Source organism: Rhea americana, unplaced genomic scaffold, assembly GCF_003343005.1.
Source record: "Rhea americana isolate MKP2758 unplaced genomic scaffold, rheAme1 scaffold_147, whole genome shotgun sequence".
Classification (NCBI taxonomy): Eukaryota; Metazoa; Chordata; class Aves; order Rheiformes; family Rheidae; genus Rhea; species Rhea americana.
The window spans coordinates 519,218-533,098 of NW_028185561.1; the positions used below are offsets into that span (position 1 = coordinate 519,218).

A 13,881-nucleotide genomic window follows, 5' to 3' on the forward strand; every position below is an offset into this window, starting at 1 on the left:
CTGAATGTCTTAGTTGGGGGCAAAACAGCCAAGCTAAAACTGGGGAATCTGAAAGAGTCTGGCAGCTTTGGTGAGTTACGTGCTAATGGCTGGATGCAAGTCTGTTCAGAAGCTAACTAACATGGTATAATTTAAAACTGGTGAAATCATGATTGGGAGATGGGAGTTTTTGCAGTTGATGACTGGAATTGCGACATTCCCATATGGAGATAGGCAACACAGCACAGAAAAGCACCTTCTTCAAAGGAGACTGTAGGAGATTTATGTCAGTAGTCATCAGTTTAATATTATAGATTAAAAAAAAAAAGAGAGAAAGGCATGTTTCTTTTTTCTATTGGCAAAATATGTAATCTGTAAAATGGCTGTTCAATCTCCCCAGACTTGCAGTCACATAACAACAAACATCATCTAATGAATGCCCTCCCACTGAAAAGAGAAGAATCAGAGCACCTCTATCTCCAGAAGGTCCCTGTTTAATCCCAGATTGGGGCCCATGACAAAGCACAAAAGGATATCAGACTGGAAGGAAATTTGCCCTTAATTTTCAGAAATGACTAACGGATCTAATGGATTCCAAACTTGAGTCCTTAATAGCAGCCTGGTTTTCATAGGGCGTTTGGCCTTACTGAAAAGAAGCTGCCTTTTGAGTGTCCCAAGCTGAGCACTCAACATCACTATGAATTATAAGGTTATTATAGTCCGTTACGAAGTCCTATAAAACATCTGCATGGACAGATGGCTACATACATGCAAGTGTTTGAAGATCTGTACTTRCGGGGAGTTTGTAATGGGTTCACACGGTGACAAGTCACTTGGTCATATGGGAGACTCATAATAAGACAACTGTGATTTAAATCAAGCATGAACTACACAAACTGTCAGTCAATTCTAGACAGCTACAGTATTGGCTAACAATTGTTTGAGGACTAAAAGGCTTAACTGCTGAGATTCAGTCTGAACAGATCACAGAATGCATGCAATTGCTCGGAGCACTCTGTCTGCTCTGTTTATGCTGTGGCTGTAAATCGGACACAGAGCACAAGGTCTGGAAAATACTTGCGGATTCAAGGGACAGGTGGATGCTGGAGTTCTCTGCTGAAAGACTGCCAGTGTCCTGAGCAGGGAATATTCACCTCTGCATGTTTAGTACATTCTTTGTCAGCCTAACATTGCTACCCTTGGAAGACAGCACACCAGGGATTCTGTGCTAGGTATTTCTTCAGCCACATCTACTCCACTTAACCTTCACTATCTATATGGCTTCAGGTGGATACTGAGCAGTGGGTAGTCCTTTCCACTCATGAAGCACAACACTCAGCTTATGCTGAGTAAACAAGCAGGAATCTTCTTGGAGGTGGCCTGCCTCATCCATTTCCAGACCTGTCCATACACCTTTGCTTTTCTGAAACATAATTATACCTTTGGAATCAAAGCATCTGAATACAGCCAGGATATCTTTCCTGTTTGATCTTATAAGATACTTTTTTCCAAGATCAAATGCAAACAGTCCTCATTATATTTAGGGTATTTTTGTTCCTGTTAGTTTTAGCCTCTCTGAAGTGAGGGGAGCTTTTGGCATAGGCCTGTTTGGCAGCATTGCAGGGGTGAAGAACTTTGCCAGGTCCAAGAGGGCTTAGAGGAGCACATTTCGGCGCTAAAGAACATATACAACAAAGTACAGAGGATTGCAGCTACTCATATGTGAACTTACTGAATTCTGAGAGGGATCTATTTTTTAATTAAAAAAAAAACAATATTTGTGCTCTCAAGTAGACAGAAAGTAATTTAGTTTCTTTTTAGTACTTTGTGGCAACTGTGACAAAGAGGTTTCTTGGCTTTGGACTTGCTTTTAAAAGCCAACAATCTCCACTCATTTCTCCTCTCCAGTTAGATTATCTTTTATTGTGTAAGAGTGCATAACTATTTGCAAAACAAATGGAAATTCATCTATTAGCACAGTTAGAAAAAACAGGCAAMATAAACCCTGCATGTGTTGAGTATCTCTTTCATCAATCCACCGTCTTCTCTTGGACTGTGACCATTTAAATAATACAGTACATCAATCTTTTTCAAAAAAACAATGTAATTCTTGCAATGTGTAGATGGCTTCTGAGATTTGAGACTATTTACTACAGTTTCTGAAATGTTAAGACAATGTTTATGTAAATGAAAATATTTATCTAGGTTACTGCTGTCAAGTACCCAGTGAGAAACATTTTGCATTTATAGATGACCTAAAGCAACAATAGAAGCAGAAATTACCAGCAGCCAGCATTTGGTATAGGCATAAAATGCTACATAAATCTAAAGAACAATAGTCCAGATTCTGCTGTTAGGGACCACCTAGTGCTCTTCTTTATTCAGCTTTAATTCCCACTGGAAACAGTATTTTGCCTTTAGACTATAATTTTATACCATAGAAATTAAACTTCAGCAGGTTTCCTGAGAAGCAGTAATGCTATTTCATGTCATCAGTGACAGTTTTATGGAAAGTTACTGTTTATATATTTTAAGGCAAAGGTGTTTCAATATATATTAGAATTATCAAATACCACAAAAATAAATTAAATTAACTTCAACTTACCTTCCCCAGACTACAGTGACATTGTAGGGCAGCAGGTCATATGAAATAAAGTCACAACTGTATTCAGAGAAAAGGGTTGAGGTTTTCTTGACTTTATAAAGGGACTTGCCTAAATGGGAAAAATAAAGACAATTAATCTAAATTAACATTTTAAGTGGATCAGCAATTCTTTTTTAAAACTCTAAGCAGACAGTGTTGTTCAGAATTAACGCAGTCATTATTCAATTTAATTTATTCCACTTCCAAACTGAGCTAAATGATATCAAATTATGACTGTTTACACTCTGCATGACAGTTCATACGGGGATTTAATGCAGCCTATTTAAAATGTTCAATTTACTTGATCTAACTTTCCCAAATGCCCCATATAGACAAAACCTGAAGAGGAAGACAGTGTTTGAGAGCAGGTTATAGGCAGTGCTTCAATACTAACATCTCCTTCTGGCACATGCTRTCTGGCTGAAACAATGAAAAGATATGGACAGAAATTACGTATACTAATTTATTTATCAGATGGAGCTAATACAATTTCCTTAAGTCTTCTCAGGTAATAGCAATGTTATCATCATTTTTCAGTCAAGAGTAAGTTATTATTTCAGAGTGGTAGTCACAGAGTTGAAGCAGGCTTCTGAGCTCATGCATAACCAAGAGAAAAAAAAGAAAATATGGAAGCTGTATCCATGTAGTCTTCTCCAGCCTTCCGGTACTGAACTGCTCTCTGCAGAGCAGTGTGCAATATACTCTTCCAATTTACTCTTCCACTTGCATCAGGCATCAGCTGCAGAATCTGAGGCCATAGGTGCACATGCATTTGTGCGGCTGCAGCACTGCTCTATGTAGACCTTGTTCTGGGCCATTTCTTGCCTCTCTGCCACCCCTACTAGCACAACTCATGCAATTGCCCAGGCGAGCCATCTGGACAAAATGATCAAGCTAATAAGTAACACACACACACACAAAAAAAAGAAAATCCCCCCCCACCCCCGACAGATCAGTTCCTCAGTCCACAGTGGACAAATGCATAAACATGCTGCCAGCATTATCAGCCACAYAGTGGGGAGGAAAAGGAGCAGCTATGGTAGAGTGAAGCAGGAGTTGCTTATGTGGCATTGGAGTCTGTGGTATTAGGAGTCTTTTCAGCCTAAAGTCATTCTGCTTTCATCCCAGTGATCCTATTTATAATCCCTTATGTCACAACATGCTTTTTAGTTTGCCATGTCTTTATTCTTTGTATTCTTTATTGTTTGCATCTATTTGCACAAAGTCATTAGAGCCATGCCTCAAATTATTACGTGGTTTTTCTCTAGAGAATATGCCCTGCAGCAGATAACTTTCCTGCTGAGGCAATTCGTACCAAAAGCATCTCTCCTAGGCATGGTAGTCCTCATGCCAACGTGAGAGAGACTATCTCTTCCTGATCTGTGAAGCACTATGGTATGCAGGCATTGCTTCGTAGCCTGCCGGTCAGACATTGCCTGCTCCCAGGTAATGTCACTGGCCACAGGCTGTGTAGCCTCGCGGTCTGCCAAGAACTCATTTGCTGCCCAGAGTAAGTTGTGTTGCACTAGATAGTCCAAAGCAACAGGTTTGTCAGGACACAAGTCATTACACTCAGATGACAAGATAGGTCATAGGGAAAATATTGATAATGGTCTTTTGCAGAAAAGCTTCTCCACATAGCCAGTTGCAAACTGTGATTTGCCAAAAAAGAAGCATCTTATGTAATATGTAATGCGTGGGTTTATATGTGTGTGTCTGTATCCATAGACATGTATGCATTTACACACACACACACATACATATAGGCCAACAACCAAAACAGTTGAATTCSCAATGATGCCAAAAATTCTCATTAGAACTGTTAGAGTGTTAGATTTCCACCTATGGACCTATGTTAGATTTCCAGCATTAAGGGGAGTATATATATACAGTAAGAATTACAYCATGGGTGATGCAGTATGATCAGAAAATTTGATGCCTAGAAGAAAATGGAAAATTAAGTCCATTTAACATCCACTCCCAAGAGACGTCCACTAGATTAAAACTATTTTTGACTCTTTAAATAAACTGTCAAAAAAWTTCTGAGGCAATGCCACCACCTGAAAGAAGCCATTTTATATAAAAGTTTCAGCTGAAAAATACATTTTGCAGTTATTAAACAATTCTAACAACAAATTCTTCACCATGAGGGTGGTCAAGCAATGTAGCGGGCTGCCTACAGGGGCTGCAGAGACAAAGCCCTGAACGGAGACTGGACTAGTCCACCCTACGTTTTTTGTATGATTCTGTGATTTTCACCTGTTTTTCCTAATTACTGCACTGAGGAAGTATATAGTTTATGCTGGCTATATTGCTGACTTTTAGGACTCAGAAAGTATCAAACTCTTTTTGCAATCCTTAGCAGTGACTAGCATACTTTAGAGCTTTCAAAGGATCCAAAAGGATTCCTGCTCTCAGTTGTCATCTAATCCCACACGTAGCCATGTCTAATTTATTACTTTCTGGATAGCAACAAACTGAAGGATGAGGACCTCACTGAAAGGGTACAAGCTTGTGTAATTCACAGTCTCACTGAAACACATTAAAAGGAAGCTGGAAGAAAGCCACTTAGAAGAAAGTTCATCTGTTTCAGCATCCCTTTCAGAAAGACGGAGGAAATATATGCCCTGCTTGGTCCCTATCCTGTTCTCTCACAAAGGTCTGGATGTAATTTCACAAAGGTCTGGATGTAATTTGAGAGGTCTGATTCACCACTTGTCCCTCTCCAGTTTTATATATCAAATATATAACACTGAAGTCAGTGGAACTCATTCTTCAAAATTATCAGAATACGTAGGCCGGAGTACCTTGAGGATTGCTGCAGCRCCTATGTGAACGCTTGAAGATTTGGTACAAGGCCTGAGAATGGGCCTGGCTGAATTGTTCTGGGCTCAGTGGGATCTTCTGCTTTGCAAAGTTTTTTCAATGGCATCATTTATTTTTTCCTTTCTAGAAATGGTAAGTTTCTCCTTCCAAAATGATGAGGACTTTTTTTTTTCCTGCTCTGTTTTTGTGAATGTCTACAAAGCTCATCTGCAATCAATATTCATTTAACACCACAGTAACTTGGATCTATTTTCACAAATTTGCTCTGTTTGCTGCTGTGACTTCTCCTGGAGGAGAAATACTACTCTGTTCCTCTTTCTGCTCTCTCAGAAAGACACATTTTACCCCCTGATTTGAGGGAAGGCTGACTGGCTTAAGATTAACATACTGTGCCAGGCCTATTCCTACCTATTTCATGCACAAGCTATGCAGCACAGGGGGACTTAGAGGGTCCCACAGACCTCCTGAYGGCAGGATCACCAGAAGGGTTTCCAATGGCCCATCCTGCTGGCCAAATGCCACTCAAAGGCTGAAACATGTGAGGTACATACCTCAGCCCCTCTTAATGTTTTCAGTTGACACAGTTCTGGTTTTTACTCCCTGCTCTCTTGCACTTTAGAATTTCCCAACTTTCATGTTCTACTTGTGCAAATAAACAAGAGATAATATGAACACTAATTCATTCAGCAAAATTTAGCCTTGGCAAAAAAGGCCATTTTCAAAGACAGCTGGCAGCGAAACAAACGGGGAGAAAATAAAAAGGAAGTGCTACCTTTTTTCTTTGAATTTGCCAAATTTGTATTTGATCTTTCTGGCGCTAATTTCTATCCAGAAGAAGCAAAGAAAACTCAGTTGGAAAATGAGGGAATTACATGGCTAAGTTTGCCTAGCAATTGTATATTTTATRATAAAATATTATATAATTCAAAGTAGGAAAAGTCTGAAATACTTCAAACCTCATGGTATTGAGGAAAGAATAGCTTCTAAGAAAAGTAATGCAAAGGTATGAGTGGCCCTTCCCCAGCATGTAACAGCTATTTGTTCTGTCCTACTCCAGCAAGAAATCAAATGGTTCAATAACAGCCAAGAAACTCCTGGCTTGCACGTCACCACMTAAGCAGGAAATTCCAATAATGAAAACATAATCCTGTAATAAAAAAACAGAGAAAATAATAAAAAAAAAAAAAACATTGCAGCTCTGAGGAAGGAAGGAGAATTATACAAAATTACACTGCCTTTCTCACACCTGTTCAACTCAGTAGCAAAATCATGTAGTATATAATTCCCCCCCCTCCATGGGACCAATATACTTTAGYTTTCTCTTATTGACAGTGACTGTTATAATAATCCCTTTTTCACATACTCATAACTTTCTGGAAAAACATTTTACTTTAGGGACTAAAATTCTTTAAATCTGGCCCCAGCCCAGAGACATTTCTGGAAATTTGAACAAGAAGCTGTCAAGTATTTCTGAATTATATGTAGATGTCTGTCAAAGCATACACTGCTTTAAAGTTTTTTCTTTCTTTTCGCTCATTCACAACTTAAAACGAGATAATTTTTTATCATAGAAGTTCTCTCCTATGACTACATATTTTTAGAGGTAAAAAAATCAGCTCCTCATAACTGACTGGAAAATGGCTTTTTTATGTATAGCACAACAGTATATTATTAGAAATATTGAAAGCTAAGGATGGTTCTGACTACAAGATGAAGTCAGAATCGTAGGCAACATTAGAAGTTTTCTGTGTTGGAAAATACATTTTCCCAGATGCTCGCCAACACAGAAAGTCCACACTGAAACATTTTTGTTCAGCTGTAAAACAGAGGTAGTTAAAATAAGCAGAAAAAAAAAAAAAAGAATATCACACCTCATTTTTAAAACAAAAAATTCAAAGCTATCACAAAATACGACTTTTCAAAAACATTGCCATGTTCAAACATACACAGGCTTTCATGTAGCATGAACAGTGAAAAAATATTTGCAGGTAACCTAGTCACAAAGCATCGTGCTGTTCATTGAATGCAGGATCTGATCAGTCTTACTGGAGCTAAAGGTTCTTTAAGGAGCTCGCAAGACCTGGAGATTCTYCCCTCCTGCAGAACTGGCCACGTTGGTGGCTACCAGGGCAGGGTGTCCGGCTAGGCAGAGGCACCCTTTCCGTGCATAACTGTGTCAAATTCACCTAGTCCACCTTCCAGGGAGCCCCACGTTGAATACCGGGCTGAGAGCGGTGGCACGGAGTTCCTGCGCTCCTCCAAGCAGGCGGGTCAGGCGGCGGTTTTGCTTCGTGGGCTGCGGCTCCCTCCCCTCCGTACCACGTCTGTAGGGCCAGGGCACAGCCCGGGGCCGAGCCGTGCCGGGGAGCGCTGAGCCGAAGGGGTCCTTAGTGTCGGCCCCCAGCCGCAGTTATTCACGGCAAAACGTGTCCCTGATGCCAGAGCTGGAACCCTACTCTTACTACRAATGCCTTGTGATTTTCCATGACCACAAGTGGTCAAGTCCTTAGTTTTAAATTTCATCCATAAGCTGGGACAGGTTCACCAGATCAAAAAGAGAACTGCCAGAGAGGAGGGAGAGGGCTGTGGATGTCTGGGAAAACTAGCCCTTAGAGAAGAAAAGAATTCAAATTCCCCATAGACAGTCTGGCTTTGTGTTTTGAATGCGGCTCATTTAAACTGGTCTCCTGGTGTAGCTGTATCTGCTATAATTGCAGCAGATTGCAATGRCAGAAGCATCTCTTGCTTTCGTACCCTTTTATTATGGCATATAGGCACAACATTTCCAGTAATTTAGGGGCAGCTAAAACCTCCCATTCTTTGGAAGCTGCCTTCCCTGTAGTAGTTTATACAGCATCACTGGAGCAATATAAACCAGAATGAAGTACCAAGGTTACTATGTTAGAACTTGATGTCACTAGCTATAAGCTCCTACTTGGCATTAAAAAAAAAAAAAAAAAAAAAAAAAAAATAAAAAAAAAAAAAAAAAAAAAAAAAAAAAAAAAAAAAAAAAAAAAAAAANAAAAAAAAAAAAAAAAAAAAAAAAAAAAAAAAAAAAAAAAAAAAAAAAAAAAAAAAAAAAAAAAAAAAAAAAAAAAAAAAAAAAAAGTCTGTTAAAATCCAAAAAAGAAATATACAGAACTGTGCTCAAAGTTCAATAAAAAAAAAAAACACTGTGTTTTTGTTTCTCTCATTGAACTACAATGTCAATTTGACAAACATAGTTTCTGCCTAGCCCACTAAAAACTCATGATATATAAACTTTTTCTTAGCATCCTTTGAAGTAAAAACTTGTTTTTAAGAAAGAGCAGGTTCTTTTCCCTTATATTCTTTCATAACAACTTGGAAGGCAGCATGATTCATGGGAAAAGAGGCCCTGGGTGAGCAGCCTGAGGCCACCAAACCTTGGTGATCTCAGTGTCACTAACTCTTGCGATATTTGAGTGTTTTTTCTAGAAGCACCTGCTATTGAAATTGTCTTTCATTAAAAGAAGTAAATTGTCAGCTGTTATGGATTTTGAAATAATCTTGAGAGTCTGAAGTGAGTACAGAAACCTTGAGGCAAATAAAACCCCCCACCTATTTTGATCCTCATGAAATCTTAAAGCAATCCCATGATTTCTTAGGATATGCTTCAAGAGTTTTGATCTCACACAGCTGGCAGTACTGTGTTCTTTTTCTAACTATAACATGGCTTCTCTTTCTTGCAATTTGCAACCTATATTGCAATATGTCATTTCTTGCAATCTAAATTACAATATAACATTTCTTAATAAAGACTCAGCTCTTGGAGTTATGCGATTATAGAAAAATTGGGGGGCTCTCTCTTTTCCCTCCCCATCATTCTAAACAAAATCTTGAAAATATACAGCCTAAAATCTAGGATGTGAAGGCAAAAAACAAATAAGGTGCTACTTTAAAAAAAAAATCTCTCAACATTTATACCTCATAGTGTTGTGGAAAGCCAGCTTATGGTTTTTGGACTCCTGAGGTGAGCATTACTGCAAGCTACCATCCAAAGGAGGAATTAGTTTTTGTTGTTGTTTTTTAACAATGCATTGAAAATGGAAAGTACTGCTTGCCAAAACTGCCACATATTGTTTATACTTTTATATTCCTTTATTATTCGTATTATAGTAGAACCAGGAAGCCTGCAGTAATCACAAGCCTGTTTTGCTAGTTACTTACTACACACAGCACTAGACAGCCTCTTCTGCAAGGAATCCACAGCCTAATCGGATTGTCCCCCAGTCAATTTATTCAATTAAAGTGCATTTGTTTTTACTTTTCTTCGCTAGTGCAGGAGGCACAAATTATGTTTTATCCAAATAAGGCCCAAGATGCTCAGAGGGGTCATGATTTTAGCCAGAAGTGAGCTGCTGCCTCATCCTCTGCTGGAAGAGGTTCTTCAGGGATCTCTGAGTTCTTTTTACAGGTGGGGATAATATGTGGGGAAGGCCACAGGGCTCTGCTGACTGCTGGAGCAGACCAGAATAATATTTAAAAGTGCCATATACTCCCTGGCCAGGCTTATTATCATCCTGCAAGGGTTAGGTATGCACAAGAACAGCATAATTCGGAATATAATCAAGGTATCATCCACCAGCAATTAAGGTAGTGCTTTGGTCTTCCTGTGGCCAACAGGAGCTTTTCCATTAGTTTCAACAGGGCAATCAATGAGAGTTCAAACACGACATACAAGCTTTGTGTCCCAAAGGGAAAAGCCACGTCCCCCTCACCTCTCCCSTCCCTTAAAAATAAATACAAGTGAGGAGGTGTTACTAACAGAAAAKAAAGAAATGCCCCCAGTGAAATATGGGACCAGGATGGGACCAAGCAGTGTAATAACACTATTGACTTCCAACCCAATCCTAACCAGGTTTTGCAAGACCTTGACRCTGCCAGCCAGTCAGTGACAATTTTTTTTTCAAAACAGTTCCAAATCATTCCTAGCTGCTGAGCTAAAAACTAGGGAACCGATAACACAGGAGCTGCTGTCATGTGCCCGGTTAGGAAGATATTTATTTATAGAAAAGCCTTTGAACAGACCACTACAGTTCAGAGTAGTAATAACAAGTTATAGTGAATCAAAGAGTAGTAGGGTGTAACACAGCTATGCATTATATACCCTATTGTAAATGGTCTCTGAGGGAAAGCCTGTAATTTAGGGAGGTTTGAATGGCAAAACCTGGGTCATTGTAACAGATACTTTTTCTTAGTTATTTTTATGGAGAGAAGAAAAAGAAATACTAGCCTGAAGAAGACAGGCAGCGTGTGTTTTAATTCAACCTTAGTTAGCTATGAAACCTCCTGGAGCTCAAACTCCCTTGGCCAAATATTTGTTTTAAGATTAATTGTTCGCATAGGAACTAAACAGCAACTCACTGAATGTGAAGGTCCTTTTAAAAGAAATCTGTGTTCCTCCTCAGGACTTTTTTCTTGTGTGTTGCTGGCTCTTTCATATGTTCTGTCACCTTCAGGAAGCGGGATTCAAACAGAATCAAGGAAATGGCTTTTCCGTTTGTTTGTTTGTCTTTAAATTTTATCCACGTATCTGTGTTGATTTTAGGTTTAATGTTGCAGCAGAACTGCAGGGACTCATTCAAAAGTCCCTGTTGTGTTAGCTAGCTCCACTGCAAGCACTCAGTAGGCAGCACACGCAAGTGCACGGCCCAGGAGCGACAGCCGGCCAGTAYCGTCCCTGTGGTGCGACACCAGCTCGTGTTGGGGCACTGGTTCGGGCACTCAGGGCAGCGCAGCTCCTACCTGCTCCCCTTCGCCCAGCCGGTGAGCTGGCAGGGCACGAGTGCTCGCACTGCAGGACGGCCTCCGCTACGTTTCCACGCTGTGCTTGACTCAGGTGTACTACAGGAGAGGTGGTTGCTGACTGTCCCGGTCAGGCTGACATCTAAAGACAAAAGAAAATACGAGCGTGAGGAGCAAAAGCTCAGGCAGTGAAACCCTGGCTGCCTGGAAGTGAATGGTCCACTGGGGCTTCCATAAAGCCGGAGTTTTTCCCAAAAGAGCAGTGTGACATAGCATGGCACCTAACCAGCTCTCCTGGCTGTGAGCCAGGAGAAGAGCCAGGTCTCACTTCTTGTCCAGTCTCTAGCTTTGTGAAAYTGCTCCATCAAAACTTGACCAAACTTAAAATCTAAGTTCTTGGGACCACATAGTCAATATGGGCTGGGGTATTCTATTTTGCCATAGTAAGCCACATCRTAAACCCACGTTCTGGTCAAATTAGACAATCCTTATCTTGTTCTAGTTTCAGGATCTGCATCTTACGTTTCTCTTAAGCAGTTCACTTTTCACTCCCTATCTCCTCCGCCCAGAGGATAAGTWTCACAGGCTATTTCCTTCTTTAAACTTAGGAGGCAAATAAATATGCCTCCATGTGCATAGTCAGCAAGATGTGCAGAATATTGTCAAAGGGTTCTGTTATGGGTGGAATTCAGCCTACAGCTCTAGCAGTGCTAGTGAATATGTCCCTTCACAAATGATAGAGTTAAAAAATGAAAGAAACAACCAACCAAAGCCAAACCCAAATATCAGAAACAAAGATATGTAAAAATAAGACATCACTAAAGCAATACAGTACTTTCAGGCTAGCATCACTGAATAGGAAATTAAGTATGAACACAGCACAAAACTGTTTCACTATCACCAAAAAATGGATTCTTTTCAAATGAATTTAAGGTCKTCTCGTTTCCCTCTGCTTACTATTTAATGGCATTCCACCCACAATAAGTCCAAATTCTATCCTCATGATCTCTCTCAGTTCTCTTATTCTAATTTCCTGATGATATAGAATAACCATAACTATGAACTGGAAGAGAGAAGAGATGATTTAAGAAAAGCAAGATAATGATCTTCCTTTGTTTGTGGATTATGCTGATACATTGAAAAAAAATAGTAAAATAAAAGGCAGCTGTGCCATTACCATTACTTTTAATTGCCTTTGTGTTTTATACAATTCTTTGTAGCCCTTGCTCTCTGGCTTTCAGCAGCCCCATGACTCCCAAGACCAAAATCAGGGCAGAGCATAAAAAATGAGATTTTACAGCCTGAACCTCAAAACAGCACAAAAAAATCACATGCTTTTAAAAAGGTGCAGAATAAGCTGTTGCTGTCCTTTGAAGTTTTATCAAATCAAGCATTATGTTTCTTGTAGAATACTCCAAAATTGCAAACTTCTTTTTCTTTATTTTCTTTTAGGAGGGATGCACAATGGTAGAACTACATTGAGTATCATCAGAAACAAATGCTGAGGAACTGAGTATGCACTTACCTACACGTGATACCAGCTACAAGGGAAAAAAGTCACCAATAAATATTTAGTGTTTTATACAAATAGGAATATAAGGCACATATRTGCTATAGTAAGCCCATTCTCATTTACTATAAATCACTCCTTCATTGCTCTGCAGATCAACCTAACTGAAAGTGAATATTAGCCTTATGTGAGAATTAGGCTCTCGACACTGAAACCAAAACAAAACACAACTAAACATGCAGATTCTAGACAACATTCAATAAATATGACATTGTTTCAGATGATAACCAGAAAGTGATAATTAGTCATTCTCCCTAGAATGCCTCATTAACTCTRCGGCATAGCGTTATCAGTACTAGCATTCACTTTTATGGCAAAAGACAATTCAGTTCTAGTAACTGAACTAAAGGAATGAACCTCTGATCCAATTTTGCATCCACTAACACAGATTAAATTAAAACCAAGAAAAAACACTGCACCAACTTCCATTGCAGCAGCACGATGAAAATGGAAAAGCAGGCTCTCYGCGACAGTCATTGCCTCTGGGGCCTCTTACAGCAGATTATAAATGATCATGTGAAATACGTGTTCAGAACTGAAAGCCAGAGTATCCAGGTCTGCTACTTTCTACGGTCTGACTTGCTTTAGAGTATGCTTAAATCTTTTTTAAGGTCTAAATTAATAATCTTACCATCGTGCAGTTATGTCTGGGGTTTTCCTAACATTTGCATTCAAATCACAGTCCAGTTTGTGCTCAGCAGGAGTTAAAGACCGTTGCAAATATAGTCTCTGACTAAGTTTCACATGCTGGTCTCTGCTAAGTCTCCCCTGTTTCAGCRTTCCAGATTAACACCAAATACACTATTCATACAGTTCTATTACAAACAGTTCAGTTTGCACTAACAGTCATTCAATAACATTTTTCTCAGCCTAACACTGATATTATACAAACACATGATGTGATTGGAAAAAAATTTCTAGCAACCAATGCTGCTCCAGATGATAATACCAGTTATTAACAGGAAAACTTTGAAATGCTGCTCTTTTCCCTCACAGTCTTCTGAGATTAAAAAAACAGAGAAAAAGCGTGTATGCAGTGTGCCTTGATTTTGGAATAGCTAGAGACAGAGATTCTCTGTGTGAAATATGTGTTCTA

The 13,881-nt window shown here is 39.4% G+C and overlaps 1 long non-coding RNA gene across 1 annotated transcript; it reads right to left on the bottom strand.

Moving 5' to 3' along the window:
- Nucleotides 1-2,595: 2,595 nt before the first annotated feature.
- Nucleotides 2,596-13,480, bottom strand: LOC146599080 (uncharacterized). The gene is made up of 3 exons (XR_014895108.1): nucleotides 13,417-13,480; nucleotides 11,216-11,357; nucleotides 2,596-2,693 (listed from the first exon to the last, which is right to left on the bottom strand). It is a non-coding gene; the product is annotated as an uncharacterized LOC146599080 (long non-coding RNA).
- Between the last annotated feature and the right edge of the window lie 401 nt (nucleotides 13,481-13,881).